Raw genomic sequence first — 8,043 nt, 5'->3', positions numbered from 1 at the left:
ACTTGCCTCAATAATTGGGGCCGTCAACAAAATCAATAACTTAAACTTGTTAAGGTAACGCTTAATTTCAAACTTATGCTCTCCAATATCGGTTACTACAATTCCATATCCACAATCCCTTCAAATGGGTTACTTATTAACCCCAACGATTCAAGTTGAATCTTTGCCTTTCGAGGCTTAGTCTATAACAACTCGAAATCATAGTCACACCATCCAACTATTCTCCATCCATAAGAGGACCATTCAACCCCAATGCTTGTACTAGTTCAAATCAAAGCTTAGAATTTCCTAATTCTCACTAGCTTTCTTGCATAGCTTAACAGTGTCACTAGTCGGGAGTATTAAAGAAAGTCAATAATTAAACCATCAAAGCACAACACTAGTTTAAGCTTACATAATCCACAAAAGTACCAATCACCTTATTACAACTCATATTCACAAGTCAAGTCTATCGATTGGCATTCTTCGCTATAACTATCCGTGAGCGATTGACCGTCAGAACATCCTACCACAGACAATTCACTATTCCTTAGCAAGATCTGTTCGGGTTGCCCTGGGGATCATTCCCTCGCAATTGTCCTCCTGGTGGTGATTGAGCGTGCATTCCCCTTTTTCTTTGTGGACAATCCTTCACCTGGTGATCATACCGACCACACCCAAAATGGTGGTGATTAAACCAATTTTTTTGGAGCATACTGTGAATTGATAGTGCCCACCAACAGCTGTCTTTAGGATGGGAGCTTGCTTTGGGTGTGGTCGCTATGATCACCAGGTGAAGGTTTGTCTACAAAGAAAAAGGGGAACGCACGCTCAATCACCACCAGGAGGACAATTGCAAGGGAACGATCCTTTGGGCAACCTAAACCAATCTTGCTAAGGACTAGTGAATTGTCCGTGGTAGGATGTTACGAAGGTCAATTGCTCGCAGATAGTTGTAGCGAAGAATGTCGGTTGATAGACTTGGCTTGTGAATATGAGTGGCAATAAGGTGATTGGCATTTTTGTGGATTATGTGAGATCGAACTAGTACGGTGTTTTGATGGTTTAGTTACTGACTTTCGATAATGCTCTTGACTGGTGATACTATTAAGCTATGCAAGAAAGCTAGTGAGAATTAGGAAGTTCTAAGTTTCGATTTGAACTGGTAGAAGCATTTGGGTTGAACGGTTCTCTTGTGGACGAAGAATAGCTGGATAGTATGACCGTGATTTTGGGTTGTTATAGACCAAGCCTCGAAAGGCAAAGATTCAGCTTGAATCGTTGGGGTCAACGAATAGCCCATTTGAAGGGATTGTAGATTTGGAATTGTAGTAACCGATCTTGGAGAGTGTAAGTTTGAAATTGGGTATCACCTTAACAAGTTTGAGTTTGCTTTTGTTGATGGCCCCAATTGTTGAGGCAAGTATCGCAAAGACATCTCGAGATATCGATACACGCTATGGGATTGGTAAAGAGCCATAAACTACTCTACCAAAGCATGGCTTGAGAAAACGAGGATGTTATTTATCGAAAAAGAGTTCAAGATTTTTCTCTCGCAAGATGATCACTGGTGACGCCTTTGAGAAAATTAGCATTTATAACATGAATTATTTGCAAATTTGGTCGATAAGAAGTTAAATAGTAAGTATTGAATAGTGGAGACGATCTTGATCCCACGCATTTATAAGAAAGAAGTTGGTTCTCAAAGTGTGATGTTTTCAAAAGTGTATGGCATTGCATCTTGAGTGGCGGACAAAAGATGAATGGATTGGGATACGTAGCTAAGCGACGCCATAGTACCTCTAAATTTAAGACAATGTGAGTTAGTTGACAGGCGACTCAATAAGGTCATGGTAAAGTGTATTTCGCTGGAAGATTGTAATCATTGGAACTTTAGGCAAGAATGTGGAACGAAAGACTATGGAGACAAATGAGAGAAGTTGCGACAGTAAGTTATGAGTTCATGGTACAAAGAGGCTTGCTAGCTGGCTCTGTAAGTTGTTAGGATCGATGCTGACCTAGTATAAGGTTAAGATTGCGAGATGTGGCGATTGGAAAAGATAAGTGATCAAGGGCGCAGCGAAAGCTTGGTAAGACCACAGAGGAGCTAAGTGAGATAATGCCCATAAGAGTTTTGCTTGGCACTCGAACTAGTCACTAGTGACGGCTAAGTTGAGGAAGCCACCGAGATATCAAAGGTCGCCTACGACCTGGACCATGGCTCGACCCGCTAGTCGATTGTGTTGTTGATCGAGGTGACGACCTTAAATCAAGCACGAATCGGTAAACAAGCTAGTCATGAATCAAGTGAGGGGCGATTCGTACTAGAACCCCGTACCAACCACGCACTAGTCCAAGGCCGATCACCCTAGGCTATGTGATGTGTTGTTGGAAGAATACGGGTTGAGACGAACCAATCCTACATCAACTTGAGTTGGTCATGAGAAGTGATCTCCATAGTTTTTTATGGTTTTATTAGTCTAGGAACGGGTGATTCCAACCCTAAATCGAGATAATCAAGGTGGCCCTCGACTCGTCGGTTGTTCATGAGTCGAGCTGTCTTGCGAGAATGAGTGGTCCGACTCTCGGTTCGAATAAGTACCCGAAGTCAATGATTCCATGAATATCCCAATGGCTGCCAAGTGATAGTTCTAATCATGGAACATCGAGGAAGAAATCAATCATCGCTTGATTTTGCCCATTAGAATAGAATGCTCAAATTGCCATTAGTGTTGATTGTAAATGGCATCCGTAGAACAAGAAGAGAGGCAAGAACAAGTCCTGTTTGTTGATAGTAAAAAATTATCGATTAATACGTGAGGATGGCTGACCTTGTGGGTGATCGTGGCTACGATATGACATTCGACATTTGATTTGGATGGCAAGTTTAGATGATGACAATTTAAGTGCGTATCATTGGAGTTTGACAACCCAACTTATTTAGACATATAGTGGATGTGAATTGAGACAAGTTGATATTTGAGGAGAGGAGATAAGAATTAATTTGGAGCAAGTATTGTATGATGAACAAAAAGAATGTTATAAGGCGCCGGTGACTTCATCCTTCAAGATTGGGTAGTGGTATAAATTTCGGGGACGAAATTTCCTAAGGTGGGGAGAGTTGTAACTCCCTAAAAATTGGGCGACCATAATAGTAAAATCTAGTCTATGGAACGACTAGAAAATTTTAATTTGATGCCCAAGATTAGAAATTAAGAAATTAAAAATCAAATTGGAAATTTCCGGGATTTTTACTCGAATTGGAATAAATTCCGATTAAATGAGTAATCGCGTCTTTGAATTAGAAAATTTCACATTAATCCTCGTTCGAGCTAAATTGACTCGAGTTCGGATTAAATAATCCTATATCGGGTTTCCAAACGCCCGAATTACCTAGGGTGTGAAATTACCAAAATACCCCCGACCAAAGTGTGAAATTACAAAAATGCCCCTAGGGTTTTATAAGCTAAGAAACAAGACCATTAATTTAGGGGGTCCCACCTTATCCCTCTCCCCCCCCCAATTTAACCGACTTGGCCCCAACCTCTTTTCTTCCTTTTCTTTCTTCATTTTACGGTGATAACCTCTGCTGCACCAAGCCACCATGACTAACTACAACACTCACGTAACCCCCTCGACACCACCATACCACTACCGTACCGCCGGAAAGCCGGCTGCAAGAAGCTTTCCCGACTTGCCCCGTTTTCCGCCGAGTTTGTGCTGTAGGAGCTCTCCGCCCCTATCCCGCCGTCTGCAGCCACCGCCATCAAGTCCTCCGACCACCTCGACCTCCCTCCGACCTCTAGACACCATTTTCGACCATTTGCAGCCGCCGCGAAGTCACCGGAAAGGCTGGAACATCCCCGAACCCCGGCCTGCTCTGTTTCGGGTCTCTTTGACACCGGTTTTGTGTCCAGCTTCCATCCGCCACCATGCCGCCTTACTCCTCCAAAATCCGACCATTATAGACTCCATGACACCCCATCAAACCATCGCCACCAGCCCCACGAAGCCCCGTTGCCGTCGGAGCCCCGGAGCGGCCCCGACCACCTCCCCTGTTTCTGCTTCCCCGCACCCGCGAATTTGCCTGCATCGATTCTACTTGCTGCCGGCGCTTGTTCCGGCCACCACGAGCCACCGTCGACCACCCCCGCCTACCTCACGGCCTCCTCAAGCCTCTTGCCACTTGCCGCCGCCTTAACGCCCGCCAGAAAGGCCGCCACGGCCGCCAATAGCCGACCCTACTGCCTACCCCGTTATGTTGTGCCATGTTTCTAGGCCGGGCTGAAACTATTGGGCCCAATCCGTGGGCCTGCGAATTGGTTGTGGCCCAAACCGATTTGGGCCGAAAAATTGTGTGTTGGGCCAAGTGATTGAGCCTAGTTTTGGGTCCGTGGGCCAAGCGAATTAGGAGATTGGACCGGTTATTGGACTAATTTGGACTCGCAAACCGATCGGAACCGGCGTTTGCGCTGAAGATCTCCGAGGATTGTCGTCGGGCTAACCTCACGCAATTAACGGTGAGTTGACCTCTAATCCTTGGCTAGGTCATTAATTATGTTCGGATTAGTTTATTTAGATTATTGGGTGTTTAGGTAGCTCGATTAGGGCCGGTTTAAGTTAGAAACTTGGGTTAAGTTCAATGACCCTAATTGGTTAAGTTACTCTAATTAGCTAGGATTCTATGGCTAATTAGATTAGATTGATTGATTGAACGATCGTTATTGATTGATTCGGAGTGAGCAATGGATTAGGGACAAGCGTACGATCGATTGATCGATCGAATTGACTAATATTAAATTGTCTTTTGAATTGAATATAATTGCACCTAATTCGATCGGTATTCATTATTGAATTGATTGGTTTGTTTGAATCAATCGTTGTTGACACCTAATTTTTAATCAAATATTTCTTAGTTTTATTTCATAAAATTCACAAAAATTCACAAAAAATCAAAAAATTGAAAAATCAAGTTTGGTAGCCTTGGCCAAGCATAAGGAACCATTTTTGGGCAAAAAATATTTTTTCATATTTTTCGCATTTTTTTAATATTTTCGAAAAATAGAAAAATGTGAGAAAATTCATAAAAAATACTTCCCAAGGTAAAAAAAAAATATAGAAAAATGTTCCATATTTTTATTTTAATTCCCTTTTCATATTGACCTCAAGGAAAATTAAAAATTGAATTCAATTTTAGGTGTTTCTTCACAACACTGAGGGTTGAATTCGCCTAAAAAATACAATTTGAGTCTTTTTATTTACAATTTTTGCACATCTTGAGTTAGGACATTCAATTTCAACCGTCTGCAACTTCAATTTAATCAATTGCACCCTCAATTGCACGAATTACACGGATTGGGCAAAAATCCCCAAAATCTTTGCAATTTAGTCCTTGGAATTTTCAATTTTTGAAATTACTTTTAATCCAGGGACTTTCATGATAAAATTGGACTACCCCCTAAGGTTTTCACATGCTCTGAATCGATTAGCAGGGGTAATTTGATTCAATTTGATCAACTTGGCACTCAATTGAACTCTTCCCCAATTTGGGATTTTAGAAAAAGTTGGGGTTTTTGTAGAAATTGATGGGAACTTTTGGGCAAAATCACATTTCTAGACAATATTTAGGCCCCTAAGTTCAATTTTGAAGTTTAATTGCAAAAATTCCCCATAGATTTTGATTAATTTTGAAAATTACACGTTTGAACCGGTCCAAAACAGTGTTATCTTCTTCCCCGAGCCGGTGCCATTCTACAGATTGGATGATGAATTTTGACGACCAAATTGACGGCCCAATCAGTGGTAATTGAATCAATTAACGTGGGCGTTTTGTTCCTCGGGGTGGTACGCGTCGATTGAGACCAACGGCACAACCAATGGTTGCCGGAGGAGCTCCGATGAGCCGATCAAAGCCCCGGTGCATAGAAAAGTCAACATTTTCAAAAACAAGTGAAATTCATGCTCATTTGTGAACGCCGGAGTGCCAAACGAAGCTGGACGGAATCTGTTCCGTTCCAATTCTTTGTCCAACTCACTTCGCACGTGTGGGTACGTGCGAAGTGAGTTGCACGCGTGCGAAGTGAGTTGGCGATCTCCTCCCGTGCGCGCCAAGTTTTGAAAATTTGGTATAAAAGGCTCGAGAAGATTCGCGAAGAGAGAGGTTCATTTTTGTGCTCGCAATGGACTCAGAGAGCTAGAGAGAGAGAGAGAGAAAGCGAGAGAGAGCTCGTTCTCTCGCCCGAGTGGTCGAGAACTTGAGCTTGAACCGTGAGCACTTCGTCCCGTCAATCCAGAGCAAATCGAGACCTGCAATCAAGTCCAGAAGCTTCGCACCAACTCTAGGAAGCGATCGCACCAGCTCAATTGGCCAGAAACCTCCACAATCGGTGAGTTGATCTCGCGAACTCGGCTCCGCACATTCATGGCATCGCACCGTCACAAGCATGATTGTTGCAATTGTTGTGTGCGTTTTGATCCCCGAATGTTGCTGACGATGATCGCATCTCATTTTTGCATCGATTTTGCTCGAATCACCCGAGTCGAACCTTCCACCTATCGCGGTCGGGTCGAGCATCGGCCGGGCTTTTCTAGCCACAAGAAGCTCAATTAGAGCTCGAGGTAAGTTTCTCGAACCTCCTATGATGCTAGCGTATGAATTAATTGCTTTGATTTGGCCTTAATCTGTATGTTTGAACTAGGCTATGGCTGACTGTGCGTAGTTCATAGATCGTGATTTAGCCGATGAAATTGCTTGATTCCGAGATATGTTAATCTAGAATGTTAGGCGAGTCGACCGGTGTTGGTTTCGTGTCATTCCGGTGAGATTTCACCGTTAGATCTCGCCGGAGGAGTCCCGGCCGTTGGTTGCGTCGGCGGCGAGAGGTTGAAGACAAGCCGACATGGCTTGGTCAGCGAGTCAAAGTCCGATGTGGCGAGCTGCGGTTGGTCCAGGGTGTCGTCCAATCCCCCTAGCCGTTCGTACAAATAGGTTGAGTTGGACCGGATCCAACGGCCGAGATAAATAGGATAGTTTGATTTTGGACCGTCGGATTAGATTTTTGTAATTTCTAATAATTAGTTTATTAGATGGAAAATAAAGAAAAAAAAATGATGCCATTTTGTATAAGTAGTGAGCGACGTCGTTCGGGTTAGAGACAGATGCGTCGTCGTTTCACGCAATAGGCGAGTGAGCGGTCCAGATTAGATCCAAGTTTAGATCGTGGCCATTCATTCATTATTCGATACGGCGTCGTTTAGAATAGGGGGCTAGAAGCGTCGTCGTTTTGATCCAGGATGGGCCGACGGCCCAAATGAATCTCGGGTTTAATCCTGGCCGTCCGTTTTATTTTTATAATTTCGAATATTCAGAAAATAATTTTAAAAATAAAAAAATATATAGAAAATAGATCCGGCGTCGTTTTGAGTCGAGTGAGTCGCGAGTCGGGTCAGGGTTGGGTTGACCGGGCGTTGACCGGGTTGATCCGGTCTGAAAATATTATAAAAATTTATAAAAAAATCATAAAAATTTTCTAAAAAATCCAAAAAATCACTAAAATTCATAAAAATTCCTAGATTTTCCCAAAAAAAATTTATAAAAATGTTTAGGTTGATTCGGGACTCTTATAGTCTGGATCGAGAAGTTCCGAGGTTCGATTTACATTGATCCGGAAAATTTCCTATTCTTCAAAAAATAAATAAAAATTCCAAAAAAATTAGAAAAATCCCAAAAAATTCCAAAAAATCACAAAAAATGGGAAATGGCCATATTCAACTGGTCCAACCCTATTGTGTGATTTTTGGATCCCGAACCTTCAAAATGACCATTTTACCCTTTTGGGCACTTGGTCCCAAAAAAATTTTCCGAACCATCCCGGAACTCGAATGGACTTTTCTTTGGGCCGATAGGGCCATATTAGATGTGCCATGTTTGATTGATTGATTGACTTGATTGAGATTATCTTGATTGCGCATTTAATTTTCTGATTGTGACCGATAGGATAATGAATTCCCGTATGCATGATACCTTGAATCGTTAGAGCCTACCTCGTCCTAAATTTCATCTGC

The sequence above is a fragment of the Rhodamnia argentea genome, chromosome 2 (assembly GCF_020921035.1).
Source record: "Rhodamnia argentea isolate NSW1041297 chromosome 2, ASM2092103v1, whole genome shotgun sequence".
Lineage (NCBI taxonomy): Eukaryota > Viridiplantae > Streptophyta > Magnoliopsida > Myrtales > Myrtaceae > Rhodamnia > Rhodamnia argentea.
Note: the sequence above shows the minus strand (reverse complement) of the source record.